The 25,131-nt window shown below is 47.7% G+C and overlaps 2 protein-coding genes across 3 annotated transcripts in view; both read right to left on the bottom strand.

Annotated features, from left to right (window-relative positions):
* Positions 1-8,556, bottom strand: part of PROSER2 (proline and serine rich 2) — a 32,590-nt gene extending 24,034 nt beyond the window's left edge. Inside the window, exon 1 of one of the 2 annotated variants that reach the window (XM_083461438.1) lies at positions 8,419-8,556. The gene's annotated coding sequence lies outside the window, so the exon portion shown is untranslated. Of the gene's footprint in view, positions 1-3,028; positions 3,138-8,418 lie in introns of those variants that run through there. The other variant, XM_083461439.1, reaches the window with a different exon arrangement.
* The window catches only part of LOC310686824 (GTPase KRas), a 263,944-nt gene that overhangs the window by 176,003 nt on the left and 62,810 nt on the right, over positions 1-25,131 (bottom strand). The gene's annotated exons all lie outside the window — the stretch shown is intronic.

Genomic DNA, 25,131 nt, shown 5'->3' with positions numbered 1-25,131 from the left:
TTGATAGAATATGGATACAAGGCATTCTAGGAAGCTGGCGGTCTTAAGGCAGCTTAACGGTACCAAGAAGCCAAAGGAAGCCTGAGCGACCTCAAACCACCTGCCTTGCCTTTCTGTTTCGTTCGAGAGAGGAGCAGCCGTTTTGCAAATGTTTTCGTACTGCCACTCCAGGAGCTGGGTTCCCCAGGCGAGGAACAACCGCAAACAGATCAAAACTTGCAGAGCCGATAAAACAAGCAACACAAAAATCCCCTGAAACAGGAACAACCTTATTGGAGCAGCAGTGTGCACAAGTTCAGCAACAGTCGTGCAATTAAGAGTGCGCCACAAAAAATGTCTTCGTGGAGATACAAACCACATCCTAGAAATCACAGCAAAATGCAGTAAAGAAGAACACTAAGAGATATGATTTTATTTTTTCAAGGCCAGGGGGAGTTTTTAAAAAGGCTTCATATGGTGCTAGAAAGACAATAGATTAAATATCAGGGGGCTTTCTTGGGGGGGGGGGTGTTCCACAGGCAGTGGAAGGGTGGTGACTATTATTGAAAAGATTTCTGAACTCCTTTTCAGAGAATCATAGAATTGCAGAGTTGGAAGGGACAGTAAGAGTTATCTAGTCTAACGCCCTGCAGTGCAGTAGGGGCAGATAAAGGTAAAGGACCCCTGACCATTAGGTCCAGTCGTTTACCTTCCCGCCGGAGCGGTACCTATTTATCTACTTGCACAAGTGTGCTTTTGAACTGCTAGGTTGGCAGGAGCTGGGACCAAACAACGGGAGCTCACCCCATTGCGGGGATTCAAACTGCCAACCTTCTAATCGGCAAGCCCAAGATACTCCTGCTGAATTCACAAGACCTATGTTCATGCAAATCAGGAATGGAGGAACTGCGGCCCTCCAGATTTTGCTCGACTCCAACTCCCATCAGCAACAACCAGCACGGTGAACGGCCAGCATGATGGGAGTTGCAGTCCAACAACAACTGGAACGCCACTGTAGCTGTGCTTGCATATAGGAAAATCCCCCCCCCCCCCATGGTATCTGCTACAGCTGCTAGAATAGTGATTGCTGCTAGGTGGAAGTCACAAACTATACCAACAAAGGAGGAATGGATTTGTAAACTAAATGAATATTTAATTTTGGCAAAAATTAACTGCTATAATAAGAAATCAGTCGAATCAAAAATTTAAAAAAGGAGTGGAAATGTTTTGGTGAATATACGGCAAAATATTGCTCAAAGAAAGATATGCTAATATGCCTAGATTAAAATGCGAAGTACTGGATGGAAGAAAACTTAGTAAGGAAAGATAATAAGAATATATAGATGAATTGAGAAGACTGTAGAAGGCAAAGATTATTGTAAATTGTATAATATGGAGGAAATCGAATGGGGGTGGAGGGAAGTGGGAGGAGGGAGGAAAGAATAATATGATGGATTGAGGAAATATAAATGTATGGGGGGATGGGGAGGAGATGGTGTTGGCTTTGGTACATTTGTATTGTAATGTAATATGTGAAAACCAATAAATAAATAAATAAGAAAGTAAAAAAACAAAAACAAAAACTGGAAGGCCACAGGTTGCTCATCCTGACTAGGAAAAACACAAACAGCTTACCATTTCATAGACTGACAGAGTTGGAAGGGACCCTGAGGGTCATCTAGCTCAACCCCCCTGCAATGAAGGGACATTTTGCCCAACGTAGGACTCGAACTCACAACCCTGAGATTAAGAGTCTCATGCTCTGCCAACTGAGCTATGGAGGTCTTAAATGAGGGATGGGTAATATCAGGCCCAGGGCCCAAATCCAGACCTCTCTAAGCACTTTGGAGTCTCTGCACCATCCTCGCCTGGCTGAAAGGTGTCTTTGAACTTGCTTGCTTGGGTAGAGGGAGGGGGAGTGGGAATGTGCAGAATTCACATTTGTCACTCTGGCAGTGCCTGAAAGGCAGGCAGAAAATAGCCCGGAGGGGGCCACCACCAGAAAGAACCTGCTACCATATTTTACCTTCAACGAGATGGCGGAACCCGGAGCAGGGTCTCTATTGAAGACCTTGCTGGACCACATTTGTAAACCTATGTATTGCAGATCTCATACAGGTTACCTCAAATGTTGCAGTTTACAAGACACAGCCAAGTTTAAATGCCAATTGCACTTGAAAACAAGCAGACTCTTTTGGTACGCACTTCGGTGACAGCATCAAGGTGGATTAGCTGCTCACATAGCATACTGGACACAGAAATATGCAAGACACCAGAAGACACCCAAGCAAATTATTCAAGGGAAGGGCTGTAAGTCAGCTGTAGAGCATCTACTTCGTGCGCAAAGGTCTCTCTCTCCGCTGCCCCCCCAATCCTTTCACCTGCCTTCTTTCCCACCTGATATGCAGGGCAGCTGAGTCCTGTTTCCTACAGCTGGCAGAAAATGGAGCCAAGAGATAAAAAGTACAGGCAGCAGAGCAGGATGAGATAGGAAGAAGATAGCAACAAGAAAGGAATGCCATAGGTGCCTCATCTCTGAATTTACAAGCAATTTTAAAATAAGTGCCAAAGTCTCCAAACTGCAGCCTGGCAACCTTATCCCGAAGCAAGCGATGTCTGGGTGTGACCGCACCATAAGTAACAGACACCTGCGTGGGATAAACTCTCCAAACAAACCAATTTAAACCTTCTCATGTGGCTGCCTTTAGTGCTGTGCACACTGAATTACGACAATGTCTATTTTTAAAATTGAGGAACTATTCGAATCAGTTTAAATCAAAACATGGTTTTAAAAGGGGGTGGGGAGAGTTGGGAATGTGCTGAGATAATAGTTTTTACCAACACAAAAATGCTGGCAGGGGAGCAAACTTCTAAGCAGCACAGAATTTCTCGTCTTGCAGGAGACTTGTTAGGAAATGGAAAGCCAGCAACCCTGTCCACATCAGGGATTTGTGGCCCCAACCTTGTTGCAGTTTTATTGGGAAGGCTGGGAAATAATTCCTAGCACAATCCCTTGCCCCTCCCAAACCCCCCCCCCACAAACCTTTACCTCAACTCTCAGCACTTGGAATATTCCTAGTTCTGCTCAGCAGACTGCATCTCTTTTGGTTCCTTACGCTTCTACATCCATTCCATCAGTTAAAATAAAATAAAAAATTCTGAATTGCTGGGGGGGGGGGGTTTAAAAAGGAGAGAGAGAGAGACAATAGGTAAAGATTTTCCATACTTCACTCCTCCCCGAGCTTAAATGGGAGCAAGAAACCACAATGCCTGGTTTAGCATTACATCTGAACAGAGGATCCTGGTTTGTGTCACTCAAACAAACTCTGATAAGCCAAGAATAAACCTTGGCTTCACATTGTGGTTTGTTTGGAGCATAAAACAATTATCGGTCCCCTGAGCGGACACAAAACTGCTAAGTCAGGGGTTGCGATCTGTTACTCACACCAGAGAGGAGCCACCTGAACATTCATAGCAAACTATTAGCGGTGGTTTACTGTGATGTGTAAACACAGGCAGTTTTGACTGTTCACCAGAGATGCAATCCTATCCCCCCCCCCCCCCACACACAAGCAGGAGGAAAGAGACCTGCACAGGATTGTGCCAAATTTATTTATTTTTAAAAAAATTGGCACTAACCCAAAATACTTCCCCACCCACCCTACAGAATATTCTACAGAATAGAAACAAACAGTCCAACTGCAAATGGCCATCAGGATAAAGTGAAATCGTTGACAAACAGCAGCATTTAAAATGGCAATGTTTTATATTTAAAAATAAAAGAGAGAGCACTGGGGTGGGGAAAAGATTAAAAGGGCAAGACACAGGTTTCAGCAAAACAAACTCAGATAAGAAAGTGAGCCATGTCACCTTAGGGAGGGGACAGAGAAGATTTAGAGCTACAGATCAGATTTAGTGACAACCCTACTCTAAAGTAGGCTGCCTCTGTAAAGCTGTAGGGACCCAAGGGTTAGATCTATATATAGCTGGTGCTCTATGTTATCTTACATCCAAGCTCATTTAGAGGCAAAATGCCAAATGTAGGAAGCATTGCAGGGTATGGTGTTAAACCAGGGGCAAGGAAGCTGTGGCCCTCCAGATGGAATTGTAGAGATGGAAGGGACCCTGGGGGTCATCTAGTCCAACCCCCTGCTGGACTCCGATTCCCATCAGCCTCAGCTAGCATGGTCAAGGATGATTCGAATCCAGCAATGAATGGAAAGCCACAGGTTCCCCACTGGTGCACTAAACCTTTCCCACTGTGTCCTATGAAGCAAGAGCAATTGCCACTCCGGGGAAAAACAGATAAGAACGAAGGGATAAATAAGGGCAAATGTCTTCCTTCAATCCCAGGCAACTTGCTAACATAATTACAGTTGTCACTTTAGCAACACTCACCTCATGAAAGCATCCTAAAATCAAAACTACCTGCTTATGAAGTGAGGCTCCCAGCTTTTAGGAAGTAAGAGTTCCTTGGCCATTCCCCTTGAAAATATCCCCAATCATGGCCATTTGTAGCCCATTTGTCTCAGCGGGGCTCCAAAAGGAAAAACTCACCTAAGGGAGCAGTTTTGGAGGGGTGTTTTTTGCAGGAGTGACCTCACAGGCACGGAAAGGGTTAAGCACCCCTTCTGCCTACAGATGCTCTCCTATACATCCCCTGCCCCCAATTTTCCATTATCTCAGGTTTGGAAACACATGTCTGCTAAGGTTAAGAGGTATCTTCTGCAACCCCTGCTGCTCATTCGTGGGTGAGCGCTAGACCTTTTCCGGGATTCCAGGAGTTAAGCATTTCTCTCTCCAAAGCCGTGGTCTGTGAAATTCCAAGAGAGGGGTTGGGCCCAGAGGGTAAACAGGGCTGGACGGCTGGGCTCTGCCCAAAAGAGCCACCAGCAGCATGAAAAGAGCCTTAAATGATAGGCGGAGGTGGCGAACAAGGATAACAGTTTGCCAGCTGGGGGGTGGGGGCTACTGGAAATTTAGCCTTGCAAAGGCTTCCTTTGTCCAAAATCTCCCTAACGTACCAAGGGCCGATGCAGACACCTCGCGGAGTTAAATATTAAATCAGCGGCTGAATGACAAACAAACTGGGGCTTGTTTTGCCAAAAGTACGAGTGAGCACCCACAACAGAGGATTGTAACCACTGTCTGAGCAACCTTGGCAGCGCAGATTTGGGAATTCAAGAGGGAAAAGAGAAAGTCTAGTCTGAAAAGGACAGGGTGAGATCTTCTAAGCCAGGCCAACAAAGCAGTGAGAAAGCACACAAGCTTGCTGCATTTCGCCAAACTTTTCACCAGGAAAGGGAACTTCCATTCTGTCTCAGGAGTTTCCACGAAACTCAAAACATTCCCGGCCCGAGGGACACATTTCCTGGTGCCAGGGGCCACATGCCATTGACCGGCAAGGCAAAAACCAAGGATAGATATGGCCAGGAGCTAAACTGCAAAGAGCAACTTGACGCGAATCTCAGCTTTGCACAGCAAGACCAAATCCCAGCCATGCAAAAGCCAATGATTTCTACACGCAAACCCCTCTCTTCGTATGGGCAAGCAAGAGGCATTATGCTGGCTCGAGAGCACATTCTGGCAAGGCAATGGAGGAGGAGGGCAAGGGGCAGGGCTTCGAGGCAGCTCTGGGGGGCCACACAGAGAGGTCTGGAGGGCCACATCTTTGCCATGGGCCGAAGGTTCCCTCGCACCTGCTCTACACCAATTCCCACAGGCTCAGGAGTAAATCTCGCGTTACCTCCTTGCAGCTCCAGGCTTCATTTTCTTGGAATAACATTGGGGGGGGGGGCAGGAGAAGGACTCTTTAGGAGAAGTGAACCCAACACAGAGCTGGTGCAGAATAATTGCTAGCTGGAAACTCAGGTCAAAATGTCGGAACACAAGAAGTGGTCTAAGTTACAGCAGGTCAGGCCATGAATCTATCTAGCTCCATAGTATGGCCAATAGGCTAGAAGCATCTCTCCGGGGTTTCAGATACAGGTCTTCTCCCAGCCCTACCAGGAGATGTTGGGGATTGAACTTGAGACCTTTGGCATGCAAGGCAGATTCTCTACCATTTAGCTACAAGGCCCTGCAGACATAAGCGTGGGGCTCAAGTCTATTTATTTATCCATCCAGCTGAAAGCAGCTGTCCTTGGTTTTGGGTCTGGGAAATGCCTCTGCCTACCACCCAAGCTCTATTAAAGCTGGTGATGATGCTAGGAATTAAAACTGGGAACGTTCTTCACCTAGCAGAAGCTGTAGCAGCTGAGATGCTCTCCAGGGTAATCCCCACTGGAAGCCTCACTTCAGCCAGTAACTGACAATCTGGCCTAGCTTTCCATTGCTCAGCCTGCCCACCCATCTCATTTGCATTATGCGGTTGGTTGGTTGGTTGGTTTTTGTTTTTAGTTACTTATAGGAATGTAGCAAATCTGCATTATGGTGTGACCATTTCTAAGAATGCATATAAACTACCAACTCAAAATAAATTTCACAGCAGCACACAGTAAAATGGTTAAAACATCAAACAAATGCGGACACACAATCAAATTCATTTTCTAAAGGCACCTGGCTGGGCCTGCCATAAGAATATTGTATGGGCCACAGATACATTTGAACCACTCTGAGAGCAGCAAAATTCTAACTATTGGTGAATGAAACAGAATAATGTATGTGCTGAATTTTGCCGTTACCCGTAAAGTGTCAAGCAATCCAAACAAGGTCAACTGGCCAAAGCTGGCAAGGATGTCCCCCCCAATTGCAAAAAAAGGTGAGGCAAAGCAAAAGGCTGATCTACGCAGAAAGACCAGAACATGTTGTACAGTAGGAATATTATTGCAAAGCCTCCCCAGTTATTCTCTCACATTCAGCAAAGATGATTTACTGTAGAATTTCAAGGTTGCCATTTGAGCCACAAGTGAAATCAACTGAGGGTATAAAGAAATAATTGTTTTTAAGAGCAGAGCACAAGGGTGGAACTCTAGTTTCCTTGTCTGCCTAAACGGCCCCCTGTGGCAAGGAAAGATTAGGGGGGAGGGAGGGGAGGGGAGAAAGAGGCAAATAAATTCAGGGTTCAACAGTATCCATTTTCAGGCCTCGTTTGCACAACAATGGCACATCTCAGTACTACAATTCACAAACTCAAGTGTCCTCATGATCATCATCATTACATTTAATACAACACCCTCAATGTGCATAGAGCTTTGCAAGGTCTTAAGAGGGTAGGTACCTGCCCCAAGGAACATACAATCAAAGGTTAGATACAGGGAAGGGAACAGAGGCAACTGCACCAGGGAGCATCAAGTGAGATTTGTCTGCATGACCCCTTCCCTTGGAAACAGCAGTGTGATTCTTTGGATGCTGGTCACACTGGCACTCAGCAAATTTAATCCTACAAACTGGCATAATTCCACCAAAGTTGTTGCCCTAATCCCAAAGTCATTTACTCGGAAGAAAACTCCACCAGATTCACTGGGCCTTATTCCCAAGCAGACATGACCAGGACTGCAAAGCCTGCCCTACACACACACTTGGGAGTACAGTAAGACCTCATGCTTACTTCTGAGTAAACATGCATAGAATCAAACTCAGAAATGACCCAGCGCAAGGAATACAGAAACCTGAAATCACTTAAACCTACCTATTCAGGTACATTTAATCCAAAGGGGGCTGGAATTATTATTTCAATATTTCAGCATGCTGGGACGATGCTATTGTTTTTTCCCCCTTCACATTTTAAAGAAAGGTGGCTTGTTAAAGACCAATAGGTTTATCCTGCCACAAGCATTGTGAGGACAGAATTTCATCCTATACATCTTCAGTTGGCAGATTATGTATAAAGACACAGGCAGATGCTCACCCACTGAACTGGGAAGACTAAATAAACAGTGGAGCCCAAAGTATCGAATACAAATGCGTGTTGGACTGCCAAATTTGCAGCCCGAGACAGACAAGAAATTAGTAGACGAAATCGTTCGGGAGCTAAATAAACATAGATGGGGAGTTAAAAACAGCGCCGAGCAACGCAGGGAAGAAGTTTTGCTAAAATAGTTTCCAAACGTGCCCAACCTCCAGTCTAACCCGCTTGCGGACCCGTCTCCACGTTCCTGAAGCTGTGACCCACGCCCTCGGAATCCGAAAGCCGCTTAAGCCCCCAACAGGGCGAGCTAACGTGGGAAAGCCTGGAGCGCGCGTTCCAGCCGCCGTGCGCCCTCCGGCTTAAGCCACTCGCGGATGGATCGCTCGCCAGGAGGAAAAGGAGCGCGGGGAGATCAGGAGTCGGGATTCGGCTAGGCTCCTCGGAAGCAAGCAGCTCCAAAGCGGCGCGCGTCGTTTCCAAGCCCGCGCCAAACCTCTCCGCGCCACGGCGAATACGCGCCGGACCTGGAGAGCCACGGATCCAAACTTTGGTGAACTAAAGATGCCCAAAGCCAAGCGCTTAGCACTTACCCGCTCGGTTGCTCGATCGCTCTCGCCGCGCAGCCGGGACAGGGCGTCCGCGGGACTCCGCCAAGGGAGGTGCGCTCGCTCGCGTCGCGGGGCGCCCCGCCCGGGTGGGTGGGGACAGGTGAGCGCAGCAAACAGGCGGCGAGGCAACAATGCGGGGCGGGCGGGCGCTGCACTGACTCAGCCCGCCCCGCAGGCGCTGACATCACGCCCGCCCGGCGCGTAAAGGCGCACGCGCGCCCAGCCGCTGCCAACCCCCGTCGCGGGTTCGAGTTCTGCTAGATCCGTATAGGAATCCTAGAGTAGGAAGGGACCGTTGATTGGCGTAGCCAGGAGGGCCAAGGGGACAGGGAGGCAGTTGTCCTCCTAAATCAAGTAAATAAAAATACTAAACTAAAAGTAGAAACTGTAGAAAGCGATTGTTCTGAGCACTTGGGGTCCAAAGAAAGTAATTTAAAACAACTGCTGTTGAGACATTTCATTCCGAATCTACTAGTGTTTCTCAACCTTGGGTCCCCAGATGCTGTTGGACTACAACTCCCATCATCCCTGAGCTCTGGCTTGCTAGCTAGGGGTGATGGGAGTTGTAGTTCAACAGGATTTGGGGACCCAAGGTTGAGAAAGGCTGTAAGCCAGACAGAGGATGGTGACAGGTGGGTGTCCTGCCCCTCCCCAAAATAAATCCTGGCTGCACCTATGGAAGGGGCTCCCCAGGGTCATTTAGTCCATCAGGATGGGTGGGCTTGAACCACCAACTTTCTGGTTAACAGCCAGACACACTTACTGTGCCACAGGAGCTCTCCCCTCTTTTATTATGCAGTTATAATAACAACAACAATAATTTTACGCCGCCCATCTGGCTGGGTTTCCCCAGTTATTCGTCACCTGGGCTTTTAGTTTGATTTATTGGCTTTCTGTGCCGATTCTGTGCCCAATTACATTTATTGAATTTCAAATGAATCCCAAAGCGGCTTACAAACAGTATTCTATTTTATTTTTGTTTATTTGTTTGTTGTGCCTATAGCCCACCTTTCGATCCATGGAGCTCAAGGTGGCTTTTGCATAGTTCTCCCACTCCTCATCTCAGCACAACAACCCTGTGAGGTAGGGCAGTTGGGAGAGGCAGCGACTGAGTCAAGTAGGAAGTCAAACTCGGGTCTATCAGGTCCTGGCCCAACACTCTAAGCACTGCACCTCCACTGGCTAACAATAACATAGTAGAGCGGTGTCTCCAAAAATGTTTACACATCACTTGGGAAGACAGGCGAACTAATGCCAGCGTACTGGAAGAAGCAAAGATCACCAGTGTCAAAGCGATGATTCTTCAACATCAACTTTGTTGAACTGGTCATGTTGTGCGGATGCCTGATTATCGTCTTCCAAAGCAACTACTCTATTCTGAACTTAAAAATGGAAAATGTAATGCTGGTGGTCAACAAAAGAGGTTTAAATTCTCTCTCAAGGCAAATCTTAAAAAATGTAGTATAAACACCAACAAACTGGGAAACACTGGCCTGCGAGCACTCCAGTTGGAGAACAGTCTTTACCAAAGGTGTCATGGGCTTTGAAGATGCTCAAACTCAGGACGAAAGGGAGAAACGTGCTAAGAGGAAGGCACGCTTGGCAAATCCACACCGTGATCAACTCCCGCCCGGAAACCAATGTCCCCACTGTGGAAGGACATGTGGATCCAGAATTGGCCTCCACAGTCAGTTACAGACTCACTGTTAAGATCATTTTCATGGAAGACAATCTTACTCGGCTATGAGTGATTGCCAAAGAAGTAGAGCATCACAGATGCAGCATAAATTGCATAAAATTATCAGCGAAACAATTACCATACCAAAGCACTATTAACAAAGCAGCAACTGAAAAATAAGCTAAACATCACAATTTCAGCAAAAGACCTGTTTTGTGATGAACACATCAATATGGCCTTTATAATCTGTAAATCAATATTAAGAGAATAGCAACTAAAATAAACAAATTAAGCACTGTTAAGTTCATACACACAATCTCCACGCCCCCCTGACTCAAATTCTTTCTATTCGGTTCATTGAAATACACATAAAAGACACATGGCGTCTGTTCATCGACTTGTTTAATGGAAGGCATTCCAGTTATTTGGCTTAGTTTCTTGTTTTAATGTATGAAGTTAAAGTTAGCTACCTGACTAAATGATTTAATGTGTGGCTGATCGACTTAATTAATTGGTGGGCGTTTTTGTCCCATTGTTCCTCCAGCATTTCCTGCCTCGGTTTTCACCCTCCTCTCATTCTGAGCCAGTTCTGAGTTGCTGGCATGTTTCGTATGTGTGCCTGAGCATGTGTGTGCATGCAGTCAGATGCTGAGCACATGTGCGCCCGAGTGCATCCAGCGAGGGCAGAGGACTGGAGACACTCATGAACCGAGAATGCACTAGCCTCCTGAACCCTCAGTGACACATGTTTCATTTAACATAATGAAAGACACGAGGGCTCAGTTCACCACTGTGCTCTCAATCTTGGTTCTGCCACCGTGAGTCACCGCAGTGCCATTTGTGGGCAGGTGTCACTGTCACATGCTGGTTATTCAACAGCCTTACAGAAACCTAGTGCTGAGTCAACTCTCATGGGAAGGAGCGATGATGTACACCTAGCTTGTAGGTAATTGGAGATAACACGCCAGCAAGCGCCAATTCTTTGGTTGATGCTGCTTACGAATAAAAGCCAACGCTAACTTGCAACCCTCCATGATGCTCTTCCAAAGTGAGCAGCTTTTGATGCTCAGAGAGAAGAAACGAATGGAAAACCCCAAATTTTGCAGAATAGTAAGCCCCATCACAAAGGCTCCATAGAGAACATAAAAATGGTTCCACAAAATCAGGTGAAAACCCAAAATGCTTTCTAAGCATGTGATTTCAACACGCATGGTGATCAAATCAGCGAGGGGAAGGTTGAGAAGCCTTTAATGAAATCCACGAGCCTGGTCACTGATCCCTGGCAAGCTTAGAAAATGCATGCCCAAAATTCCTTCTAAAAACAGGAGGAATACAGGAAGCTGCCTTATGTAGAATTGGTATTGCCATAAGAACATAAGAAGAGGTTGCTGGATCAGGCCAATGGCTCTCATCTAGTCCAGCCAGCAGGAAACCCGTGAGCAGCATTTGAGCACAAGAGACTCTCCCCTTCTCAAGGAGAAGCCCTTGCAAAGCCTGACAGGTAGAATATCTATCTATCTATCTATCTCAGAAACAAAGCTCCCTTACTTCCAGACCCATGAAATTCTTCATCAGCTTCACTCTGTTACACTGGGCCCACTTCTGCAATCGGGCCAAACTGGAATACCCAAACACCTCTCTCTCTCTCTCTTTCTCTCTCCCTCTCTGGAACTGTTCCACCTACTCATAATTACACGCCAAATCCATAACGAGTGGTTAAGTAACAACCAGCTGCTGCTTCTCACGGCCTCCTGGCAATCTGCAGGACAGGAAAGAGCGGCATACCTGACATGCTTCTAAAAAGAGGCCAAACCGGTTGTTCTGAGGACTGTGTGAAGATTTCATTTCATTTTCGTACCATGGTGTACGAATACAGACGCAACATTCGCGGCCTGGATCCAAAGAGTGAGCAAATAACACACCTTCGCACAACTTGTTTCCTTGATCCCCTCTGGATCTGGAAACAGTAATTGAGATGACTAATTACTACTCTCTGAAAAAAGAAATGAATGGAATATGAACAGAATGGAGCAACAAATTGTGTATTTTCTCTCTCTAAAATCCTCCCCTTTGCATCTGGGGCTACAAGGGGGGAAGAGATGCCCGAGGTAGAGGACAAAAGCACTGCCATGATCCCAAAATCCTCACTTTTTTGAGTATGGAATCTGAAATTCTATCACACACCCTCCAACATTTCTTTGATGAAAATAGGGACATCCTAATCAATTATTAGGTTAAACCACAGAGCCTAGGACTTGCTGATCAGAAGGTAGGCGGTTCGAATCCCCGTAACATGGTGAGCTCCCGTTGCTCAGTCCCTGCTCCTGCCCACCTAGCAGTTCGAAAGCACGTCAAAGTGCAAGTAGATAAATAGGTACCACTCCGGCGGGAAGGTAAACGGCGTTTCCGTGCACTGCTCTGGTTCGCCAGAAGTGGTTTAGTTATGCTGGCCACATGACCTGGAAGCTGTACGCCGGCTCCCTTGGCCAATAAAGCAAGATGAGCACCGCAACCCCAGAATCGGTCACGACTGGACCTAATGGTCAGGGGTCCCTTTACCTTTACCTTTCACCCAGCTGCATAGATTGGTGGGGCAGTTGCCCTGCATCTCCCTGGATGCGGGTGGTGGTGTGGTCTAAACCACCTGACCACTGGTCCTGTTAGCTAGGGATGATGGGAATTATAGTCCCAAACATCTGGAGGGCCGGAGTTTGCCTATGCCTGCTGTAAGGCATCTACTTGTGTTCCTACCAACAACAAACTATAATTTCTAATTTTCCTCCTGCCCCCAGAAGAAAGGCTAGATACCCTCCAGAGGCGAATCTAAATATAGACCCAATGCCTAAGCTTCTCATGATGAGCCAAATGGCAAAATAATTGGATTTGGCACCTCTATTAATTGATGTCAGCTTTTTCATCAGGGTAGCATTTGGGAGATCAGCTTAGCCAGCAGAGGAATGTGGAGGAACAGACCTGTTTCTGTTTTTTCTTAAAGTAATAGGCCATTTTGGCTTCCAGGGGAAGAGGATATCTGCTTCCCAATTTTGTATTTGGAAAAAAGTAAAGATCTAAGGCACAGCTGGGTGAGAAGGGTGTGTGTGCGTGTGTGTTGGACCACCAACACTAGTAATAGTTGTGATGGGAGGGGGGTTGTTTCTCCTTCAGGGCCAGTTGCCATAAAAGCAAGCTCCCTTCCATTGTTTTGAAGCTGTAGGTCAAGTGATAAGTCAGGGATGGGGAACCTGCAGCCATCTACAGTTGTTGCCCTACCTCTCCCATAATTCTCAACCTTTCGCCCTGCAGACTGGGGCTGATGGGAGTTGGTTTCCAACAATATCTAGAAGGTCACGTGGTCTCCATCCCTGTTGTATGTCAAGGGCACATCCTAGCCAAAGGAACGCACATGGCAGATCGTTAGCTCTTCATTGTCAAAGATAACACTTACAGCCACTTCTACAGCTCTAGGGACCTACACACACCAATATAGCATCTAGGCAGCTATCCCCAGGTCCTTGCTCTGTGGAGCAGCTGCATCAGCAGGGGACCATTCCCCCTCCACCAGTTTACGTGCCTTCCCCTGCCGGGCTGCACACACGCAGCCGGAGACTGCACCTGCATGGCAACGTCCTCTGCTCCTCCCTTTTCAATCCCCTACTGGTTCTGTGAGACAGTGGTACAGGAGAGGGCAGGGAAGCACCTGGTCCTTCGCTTTCCTTACCTGCCTCTTCCCCTAACCTATCCTGTGCTCCACCTTCCAGCTCTGAAGCTTCCCCTGCCTCTGGACTCCTGGCCAGTACAGTTCCCCACAAATCACTGACTCCCATCTCCCGTGTCAGACTCCAGCCCCTCTTCCCCCGATGAAGAAGAGTTTGGATTTGATATCCCACTTCATCACTACCCGAAGGAGTCTCAAAGCGGCTAACATTCTCCTTTCCCTTCCTCCTCCACTCTGTGAGGTGAGTGGGGATGAGAGACTTCAGAGAAGTGTGACTAGCCCAAGGTCACCCAGTAGCTGCATGTGGAGGACCAGGGAAGCGAACCCGGTTCACCAGATTATGAGTCCACCGCTCTTAACCACTACACCACACTGGCTCTCACGTCCTGGCATCATATGACATGGGTCAGGGATGGTTGTCCCAGGCCCCTTGGCTTCTTCAGGATCTGGTATGGTTTGGCAGCCCCATCAGGATGACCAGAAGCAGGAAAGAAATGAAGCAGAATAGGGTGGAGATGAAGGCTGCTCCCAGCAATGGAGGATGGAGGTTTCTCCCCTTTTGACTCCAGGAGTCAGAGACGTGATCTTCCAGCTCTGTCCACCATCCGTCTAGCAGAGTGCAGAGCCTCTTTGGAGAGGGCTCCTCAACCAGGCCATGGGGTGGTTGAGCAGGGGGCAGGATGCAGTTTTGTTACCCAGAACCGGACACCATCTCCGCCATAAACACAATGGGATGCATCAACCCATCTCAATGCTCATTTGCATTCCTGTAAAGTGAGAGTGTCTTACAAGTGATCTCACCACACCGTATGTTTAAAAGCTGGGTGGAGAAAGGCGTGGCCTCAGTTGGGACATCTCTGCTGCTTTCGTTCAGCTCTGAATCTCCTGCCTTGCTTGCATACCTGGGCCCTGTGCTTCCGCTGGGCCTCTACCCTTACAGCATGAAGAAAGAACTCTTTCTTAACCTCTGTTGCTGTGTTCTGGGCAGGCACAGGGCAGTGAACCCTCCTGTTGTTGTTATGGACTGCAACTCCCATCAGTCCCAGCTGGTTGGGTCAACAGTCAGAGATGTTGGGAGTTGTAGTCTGAAGAATTTGGTGGGCACTCCATGGGTCATCTCTGCCTTAGGTGAATGGGCAAGCTTTTGCACTGCCCCAGACCTTGTCCAGCCCTTCCAAAGAGGAAGCCGTAGTCAGGTGGGGCAGAGAAAACAGACAAGCAAGTTTCAGCCACAGGTCAGAGCTCCTGGATACAAGAGTGGCCACAGGACTGGTCTTTCAGGACCCCGGACAGAGCAAATGAGTAAGCAAGCTCTTTTATACTTCCTGGTTTGGGCAACCTCCACAAGAGGTGCCCCTTTTGGGGGAATACAGAGCCTTAAAGACTCTGGTTGGGATCCAGTAACCTGCCACCTCTCCTTGATTGGCTCCCAGTACGTTTCTGGGCACAGTTCAAAGCGTTGGTGCTGACCTTTAAAGCCCTAAATGGCCTCGGCCCAGTATACCTGAAGGAGCATCTCCACCCCTATTGTTCAGCCCGGACACTGTGGTCCAGCGCCGAGACCCTTCTGGCGGTTCCCTCACTGTGATAAGTGAAGTTAAAGGGAACCAGGCAGAGGGCCTTCTCGGTAGTGGCGCCCGCCTTGTGGAATGCCCTCCCATCAGATGTCAAGAAAATGAATAACTATACAATTTTTATAAGACATCTGAAGGCAGCCCTGTTTAGGGAAGTTTTTAATGTTCGATGTTTTATCGCATTGTTGATATTCTGTTGGGAGCTGCCCAGAGTGGCTGGGGAAACCCAGCAAGATGGGCGGGGTATAAACAACAACAACAACAACAACAACGACATATTATTATTATAATTATTATTATTATTGCTGCTTGCCCAGTGTGCTGCCCTTCCACGTGAGCAGGCTCAGTGGAGCATGATAGTACAGTGGTATCTTGGGTTAAGAACTTCATTTGTTCTGGAGATCCGTTCTTAACCTGAAGCACCACTTTAGCTAATAGGGCCTCCTGCTGCCACGGTGCCGCTGCTGTGCGATTTCTGTTCTCATCCTGAAGCAAAATTCTTAACCCGAGGTACTATTTCTAGTTTAGCAGAGTCTGTAACTTGAAGCGTCTGTAACCTGAAGTGTCTGCAACCCGAGTTACCACTGTACTGCTGGGCTGGTTCCGCCATTGAACCATAGAATTAATGTTCCCATGGGTCCATGTTTGCTTGCTCCCGCCCCTTCCAACAGATGGGCAGAGAAATCAGAACCCCCTTTGCTGAGGGAAGAGTTTGGACTGGGTGCAAGTGTCCCTCCACACATTCTGGTTGAGCTGCATTCTCCTGCCTCTTCTTGCAATGTGACGCCAGCCTCCCTCCACTGGTGCGGACCTCCCACTTTCTCCGCAGTGAGAAGGCCCCACAACTGGGCGTTGTGGGGCAAGGCAGGGCCGTGTCAGTCCGGGATCTGCCAGATCTGGCCCTACTGCCATCACATGACAGCACTGGGCCCAATCTGTGTGCCAGCTTCCACCCTGTTCATGGCAGGACTGCAGATATCACTCCCTAAAGCCCAGCTGGGCCGTCATGGGGGAGGTTAGCATTGCTCCTTAATTGGGTATAAAGAAGACAAGGAAGCCAGATGTCCTGCAAATGTCCAGGGTTGCTGCAGGCCTGATTGTAACCAAGGGAGACTGATAATGTCTTTATCCCTGCCTGGAGGCGATAAGCAGAAAGCCCTGCCACCCCTTTCTTGCCCTGGCCTCCCTCCTAGCACTTTGGGATATGACTGCAAGATTACAACATGGAAACTGCAATCTTTGTTGGTGCTTAATCGCTTAATGAACTATTCACTTTGCCTAAGTAGCTGCATTGTCAGCGCCTCTTGTCATCTGCCCCGGCTCTAACAGCTGGCCTAGGCAAAGCTTGTTGTCCAACAACGAAAGGCGGACGCTGTTCGTCTTTCTGCATGGACTCCGGCCTTCGGAGAGTCAATGAAATACAGGGGCTTCTTCATTCGCTGCGGAGGGAAAGGGAAAGCAGAGCTTGGTACCTTTCTCTGGGTTTCTTAATGCCATGCCAGAAAGGGTTGCTCATTGATGAACAGCGTGACACCCATTCATTTCCTACTCAACTGTTTTCATGAAACTGCTCCAGCATAGAGAAGGGCACAAACACAGAGTCTCAGAATGGAAGGGGGCCTTCACGGAATCATAGAATTGTAATGTTGGAAGAAGGGACCCTCTGACCACTCGCCGTTGTCCCACCACCAGTCTCCTGGCTCTGAGCCTTCTTCCCCTGGTTGGGGGTTCCCTTGGGGGTTCCCCAGCTGCTGCCTCTCACTACTCCTCTGAATCCAACAAGTCCATGACACCATTTGACCACAGGTAGATGCCTTCACTGTACTCTTTCCGGCGCCTGCTAAAGCCATTTCTGTTTAGGCAAGCCTACCCAGCTGCATAGAGGGACGTGGGTGGCGCTGTGGGTTAAACCACAGAGCCTAGGACTGGCCGATCAGAAGGTCGGCAGTTCGAATCCCCACGACAGGGTGAGCTCCCATTGCTCAGTCCCTGCTCCTGCCAACCTAGCAGTTCAAAAGCACGTCAAAGTGCAAGTAGATAAATAGGTACCACTCCGGCAGGAAGGTAAACGGCGTTTCCATGCGCTGCTCTGGTGTCCCAGAAATGGTTTAGTCATGCTGGTCACATGACCAGGAAGCTGTACGCCAGCCAATAAAGTGAGATGAGCGCTGCAACCCCAGAGTTGGTGAGGACTGGACCTAATGGTCAAGGGTCCCTTTACCTTTTACCCAGCTGCATAGATTGGTGGGGCAGTTGCCCTGCATCTCCCTGGATGCGGTTGGTGCTGTGGTCTAAACCACCAAGCCTCTTGGGCTTGCCGATCAGAAGGTCGGCGGTTCAAATCCCCTGATGGGGTGAGCTCCCATTGCTCTGTCCCAGCTTCTGCCAACATAGCAGTTTGAAAGCACATCAGTGTGAGTAGATAAATAGGTACTGCTGCAGCGGGAAGGTAAATGGCATTTTCATGTGCTCTGGTTTCCATCATGGTGTTACATTGCGCCAGAAGCGATTTAGTCATGCTGGCCGCATGATCTGGAAAGCTGTCTGTGGACAAACGCCGGCTCCCTCGGCCTGAAAGCGAGATGAGTGCTGCAAGCCTATAGTCGCTTTTGACTGGACTTAACCGTCCAGGAGTCCTTTACCATTACCTTTTACCTCTCCCTAATGAGCTGGCTTTCACCAAGGAAGCCACTGCTGTGTAGAGCTGCCCCAGGAACCGCTTAGAGAGCAGGGCAGCACTGTTCTCCTCAACAGAAACCCTCAAAACATTACACGTGTACCATAACAGTCATGAGGTTAACAAAAGGAAGGCCCAGCACAAACTGAGATGGAGGAGAAGCAGGAAGGAAGTAAAGCCAGAGAGAAAAACAATCTACAGGTATTTACTATAAAAAACCCAGCTTTTACTATCAAGAAGTTTCCGTTGATGTTCCGTCAAAATCTACTATCCTGTAACTTCAGTCTGCTAGAGGGAGTTCTGCCCTCTGAATCAACAGAGGACATGGCTTTGCCCTCTTATGATGATAGATGTTTTGCAGCTTCATAATATCCTGCACTGAGACAGGTAATTATCAAGGGCTCTCCTACACTGTTGCATATTTCTTGGATATGTTGTTCCTAAATAGGAGCAGAGGCAGGATGAGATGGAATGAGTAGCCAATGGGCACCTGGGGAGGTATGGGGCTGGGGGGCCATGTAGTCATATGGGACACTTATGATTACCATTCTTGAGGTTCCACAGCAGAGGATATGCTTTGCATGATTAAGACGCCAAGTTCAATTCCTGGCATTTCCCTTAAACCAGCTTCCATCCAATTAGAAAATGTGGGTAAGTTGAGGTGTGTGCATTTGACCCTGTGATCATCATCTGAGGCCCTTCTTCGTGTGCCCCCTCCACAAGAAGTCTGGAGGGTGGCAACATGAGAACGGGGCCTTTTCTGCAGTGGCTCCCCGCTTTGGAATGCTCTCCCCAAGGAGGCTCACCTGGCGCCTTCATTAAAAATCTTTAGGCACTAGGCAAAAACTCTTCTCCCAGGCCTTTGGCAAATTAAACAATCTACGGCCTTTTAAACTGGGGGGTATTTTGTTTGTTTGTTATTACGTTATGTTATTTTTGTGTTTTTATATTGTAAGCTGCCCTGTGATCCTGGGATGAAGGGCGGGGAAGAAATTTAATAAACAATAATAATAATTTGTGGCAGCTGCTAAGGGAGCTGGGCATGTTTAGCCTGGAGAAGAGGAGGTTAAGGGGTGATATGATAACCATGTTCAAATATATAAAAGGATGTCACATAGAGGAGGGAGAAAGGTTGTTTTCTGCTGCTCCAGAGAAGCGGACACGGAGCAATGGATCCAAACTACAAGAAAGAAGATTCCACCTAAACATTAGGAAGAACTTCCTGTCAGTAAGAGCTGTTCGACAGTGGAATTTGCTGCCAAGGAGTGTGGTGGAGTCTCCTACTTTTGAGGTCTTTAAGCAGAGGCTTGACAACCATATGTCAGGAGTGCTCTGATGATGTTTCCTGCTTGGCAGGGGGTTGGACTCGATGGCCCTTGTCGTCTCTTCCAACTCTATGATTCTATGTGCAGATGACAGCTTCCTTGAATGGGAGTTTGCGGGGTTGCAGGAGCAGGGACACAAATCAGGTAGTCCTCATTGAGTGATGAGTCCCCTGCTCCCTCTATGGTCTTTTGTCTCTCAAACGTAGGCCCCCCAGCTGTTTCTGGACTACAACTCCCATCATCCCTGACCGCTGCTTCTGCTAGCTAGGGATGAGGGGAGTTGTGGTCCGACAATCGCTGGGGACCCAAGCTTGATCTTCTCAAAAGAATACTGGGATATAAACGGAATCATAAATAAACTCTCTGGATGGCTCCTTCCTTGGTGCAACATTTAGATTTCCTGGGCACAGCCCAAGGTGGTAGCCAAGGGGGATAAGCTGCCCCCCAAACCCATAAAAAAATATGCATAGCTAACTGAGGTTCTGCCCCAGCAACGAAAGGCCTGGCCCCCCAACAAAAGGCCTGCCTCCCCCCAACAAAACTCCTGTTTAGATTCCACCTAAACATTAGGAAGAACTTCCTGACAGTAAGAGCTGTTTGACAGTGGAATTTGCTGCCAAGGATTGTGGTGGAGTCTCCTTCTTTGGAGGTCTTTAAGCAGAGGCTTGACAACCATATGTCAGGAGTGCTCTGATGGTGTTTCCTGCTTGGCAGGGGGTTGGACTCGATGGCCCTTGTGGTCTCTTCCAACTCTATGATTCTATGATTTTATGATTCTATAATTCTACTCCCATGGCACAGCCTTTTCCGTTTGTTATTTTTGGCAAGAAGGTGGTTCAGTGATTCAGTAAGGCCGTGATGTGCATGAGTGCTCTTCAGAAATATGTCTTACTGCCCTAAAAGTCAAGATGTTGCTTTAAGCTTCGTTTGCGTTGCTTTCCCGCCCTTTCCTCTCCTTCTAAGGATACGTAGCTGTGACGGTGATGCTAAATCCCTGGCTATTTGAAGCAAATTCTGCATCAGGCAGAGTCACTGGGATGAAGGCAAAAATCAGGTGGAGGAAATCAAGAACCTCCAATTTGTAAATTCCTCTTTGACACTGTTGACAACTTTCTAGCAGGCAAGCTGGATTTCTCAAGAATGAAGAAATGTGGTTTCAGAAGGGTCATCTATGGAGGATGGGGTTTTTCTCAGAAGGGTAGTAGGAGATGGGTGATTGACTCAGTGGGTATGTTAAACCTGTTGAGGACTGTTAACGACTGCAATTACCGGTAGTCCTACAGGAAAAAGCAAAGGATAGTATGCAGATGACCATACACATTAGGATATGTAATGAGACAAGAATCCAATATCTCTATTCAGACCAGGTTTCTCCATAGTTTTCAGTTTAGTAATACCGGTAAGTTGTAATTCAGCAACTTCTCTTTCAAGTCTGTTTCTGAAATTCTTTTATTAATAAGACAGCTGCTTTGAGATCTTGTACTGAATGTCCTGGGAGATTGAAGTGTTCTCCTACTGGCTTCTCTGTCTTGTGATTCCTGGTGTCAGATTTATGTCCATTTATCCTTTGGCGTAGGGATGCAGGTAACGCTGTGGGTTAAGCCACAGAGCCTAGGACTTGCCGATCAGAAGGTCGGCGGTTCGAATCCCCGTGACGGGGTGAGCTCCTGTTGCTCGGTCCCTGCTCCTGCCAACCTAGCAGTTCGAAAGCACGTCAAAGTGCAAGTAGATAAATAGGTACCGCTCCGGCGGGAAGGTAAACGGCATTTCCGTGTGCTGCTCTGGTTCGCCAGAAGCGGCTTAGACCTGCTGGCCACATGACCCGGAAGCTGTACGCCGGCTCCCTCGGCCAATAAAGCGAGATGAGCGCCGCAACCCCAGAGTCGGTTACGACTGGACCTAATGGTCAGGAGTCCCTTTACCCTTTACCTATCCTTTGGCGTAGGTCAGGCACGTCCAACAGGTAGATCGTGATCTACTGGTAGATCACTAATGTCTGTGGTAGATCACTGGTAGATCACTGGCTCCCCCCAAAGAAGCTCAACAACTTTGACTTGAGCCCCCCAAAAGGGGGTAGATCACTGCCAGTTTTTAACTCTGTGAGTAGATCGCAGTCTCTTGGGAGTTGGCCTGTTTGTCCAACAAAGAGAGCTGAAGGGCACTGTTGGCACTTGATATCAGTTTGTGGAAGAGAAAACCAGCACTTGGTTTTTGTGTGTGACACCTATAAAAGACAGGCCAATTTCCCTTGCACTCATGGAAGACGATTACCAGATTGGGGTGCTAGTCAAATCACCCCTTGTTCATATTTGAAGGACCTCAGTCAACATTTGCTTTCCTGGGGAAGTCTTACAATCATAAATGTGCTCAGGTTAATCCTCTGGTGAACCTCCACAGGAAGTAAATTTCATAATAATGGAGTAGCTGCAGAGAACAATTACACTACTGACTTTTTGTGTGTGGATCATATTGTTCCCTGGAAAAGAAAGTGGGCTATTGGAAAAGATCAGACTGAAATTTTCAAATACGACATGGAAAAACCGACCCATCACAAGTCCATGTGTCAAGTGTGTGATTCTCTGGAAGAAAACGTTTGAGTATTCTTTCTTTCTTTCTTTTTTGAGCTCTAGCTATCAGTTTCTATTTCCACAGCAAACACCACAGCGATAACAACTTTGCTAAGCCCGAAGAGCTATTGACCACACCTTTGTTTTCCAAAGGTTTGATTCTTTAAACACTTGGCATTGCAGAGTCCTTTAGAACTTCGATGCAGGAGAGAACGATGATTACCAAAACTAGTCTCTGCAACATTCTTGGTTCCCAGCAAACAGTTTTAAACACTTTTAAAATAACATAGTAACACACGTGTATTTTTCGTAACTGAATAAAATATGTATTTTTAACAAGTATTTTCCCTTAATGTGCTTGTCACTCTTCAGGCTGCAACAAAAGGCTCAGCTTCATTCTTCTCCCATATAAAAGGAACAAGCAAGCAAAACACACTAGTAGGAGGAATGTGGAACAGAGCAACCAAAATGATGGGGGGCCTCGCTTCAGTAGCACTGCTTTGAATGCAAAAGGTCCCAGGTTCAGCTCTTGGCATCCCTAGGCAGGGCTGGGAACATCCCCAGTCTGGAATCTTGGAGAACCACTACCAGCCAGTGCAGACAAGACTGAGCCAGCAGGGCCAATGGTCTGACTCAATAGGAGGTGTCTGCCTGTGTCCCTACGTTAAGAGTTGGCTAAGCTCATTTACGGGACGCGGGTGGCGCTGTGGGTTAAACCACAGAGCCTAGGACTTGCCGATCAGAAGGTCAGCGGTTCGAATCCCCGCGACGGGGTGAGCTCCCATTGCTCGGTCCCTGCTCCTGGCAACCTAGCAGTTCGAAAGCACGTCAAAGTGCAAATAGATAAATAGGTACCGCTCCAGCGGGAAGGTAAACGGCATTTCCGTGCGCTGCTCTGGTTTGCCAGAAGCAGCTTCGTCATGCTGGCCACATGACCCGGAAGCTGTACGCCGGCTCCCTTGGCCAATAAAGCGAGATGAGCGCCGCAACCCCAGAGTCGGTCACAACTGGACCTAATGGTCAGGGGTCCCTTTACCTTTACCTTTAAGCTCATTTTGCTTGTGAAAAAGCCATGTTGTATTACAGAAGAGCCATAACTCAGGAGCACAGTATCTGCTTTGCATGCAGAAGGTACCATGCAAAATCTCCCTGCTTGCCAGCTGCTGCCAGTCCGTGTTGGCATTATTGAGCACACTCATTCCTGAACTGCCCGCGGACTGGATTGGGAAGGCGATTGGGCTGCATCTGGCCCCCGGGCCTTAGGTTGCCTACCCATGCCATAATATCACAGAATGATCACTTCACTTTTTAAAATCGTGTTTATTTTTTATTTCAAAGGACTTTATACTAGCGCAATCGGACTTCTCCCCTCCTGCGCCTCCCCCCAATCTCAAAGGGGAGCTACAGTGGTACCTCAGGTTACATACGCTTCAGGTTACAGACTCCGCTAACCTAGAATTACCACCTCGGGTTAAGAACTTTGCTTCAGGATGAGAACAGAAATCGTGCTCCGGTGGCGCGGCAGCAGCAGCAGGCCCCATTAGCCAAAGTGGTGCTTCAGGTTAAGAACGGACCTCCGGAACGAATTAAGTACTTAACCCGAGGTACCGCTGTATTTCCATCAGGGAAACATGAATGCCTGCACTGACAAAGCAATGTCCTTGGTGCTATGTTGAATTTCACCTTGCAACTGAATGTTTGAAACCAACGGCCCATGCAGCTTAACCCGTTGCATCGGCTATCACCTACCTTCACCCAAAACCATTAAGTTCACAATTGCTTTCAACGTTTCCACAGTATGGCAAAAAAATTCTGAATGGTAATCGCTAGGAATTAAACTGTGTCCTCCCCCACTGCAAAACGCTCCAGGCTCTCCCCTTCTTTTCTGTTATACTAGGAGAATCCCTGCTGCAGGCCTGTGTGAGGAGCCCTGCCAGAGACTTGCAAATAGCCCTGTTTAATAAACTGTTACACAACCAACACCACCCGCGAAGCTTGAATTGAGTAGCCAAGGTTCAACACACAACAGAAAGACATTGTTAGTGTTTGTTTATGGAACACATTGGGGGGGAAGCTCTGGCTTGGAGTCAGAAAAACCTAAAGCTGGCATTGTTTTATATATCTGCATTGATCAGATGGTTGCAAATAAAAGCTGTGGCAATTCTTCTCCACCTGCCCTGAGGCATTAGGGATGACTCTGTACAAAACCTGAATTACAAATACCCCATTGTTCTTTTCCCAGATCCAATGGGAAGGGAAACTAATAAAATCAGTTCCGCTTTTCAGCTGTGTTTTTGCTATCTCCAGAAAGATCTCCGGGGAACCTTTATAGGCCGCTCCATTAGGAAGTGATTTTAACCAAGCAGTTGGTGGTATTAATCAACCAGCAAGCCGACCCAATGCGTGTTTCATCAAGTGTTAGGGTCCGATGGGAGGAACTTGCAACATATGAGGCAGCCCTATGTTAGGGTGCCTCATAAAAAAACAGTGCAAGGTTCATCAAAGACTTCACGGATTTACGACACAAGGTCTTGCAGAGCTCCCCAATAGCATTTAGGGGGTTGCAGCCGAGGTTTGTAGCCCTGAGGATCCTGTGCTACTCAATATGCTGTTAGACTACAACTCCCATCATCCGACCGCTGTCCACGCTGATGGGAGTTGGGAGCCCGATAACCTCTTTAGAGCTATAGATTCCCCATCCTTGCCATAGGCCTTAATGAACTTAATGGGGCTCACTCCTGAGCTAATATACATGTTGTTGTTTAGTCGTTTAGTCATGCCCGACTCTTCGTGACCCCATGGACCAGAGCACGCCAGGCACTCCTGTCTTCCACTGCCTCCCGCAGTTTGGTCAAACTCATGCTGGTAGCTTCGAGAACACTATCCAACCATCTCGTCCTCTGTTGTCCCCTTCTCCTTGGGCCCTCCATCTTTCCCAACATCAGGGTCTTTTCCAGGGAGTCTTCTCTTCTCATGAGGTGGCCAAAGTATTGGAGTATCAGCTTCAGGATCTGTCCTTCCAGTGAGCACTCGGGGCTGATTTCCTTAAGAATGGATAGGTTTGATCTTCTTGCAGTCCATGGGACTCTCAAGAGTCTCCTCCAGCACCACAATTCAAAGGCATCAATTCTTCGTCGATCAGCCTTCCTTATGGTCCAG

The sequence above is a fragment of the Podarcis liolepis genome (assembly GCF_965112155.1).
Source record: "Podarcis liolepis genome assembly, chromosome: 10".
NCBI lineage: Eukaryota > Metazoa > Chordata > Lepidosauria > Squamata > Lacertidae > Podarcis > Podarcis liolepis.
This window is presented reverse-complemented; position numbering and strand designations above follow the sequence as displayed.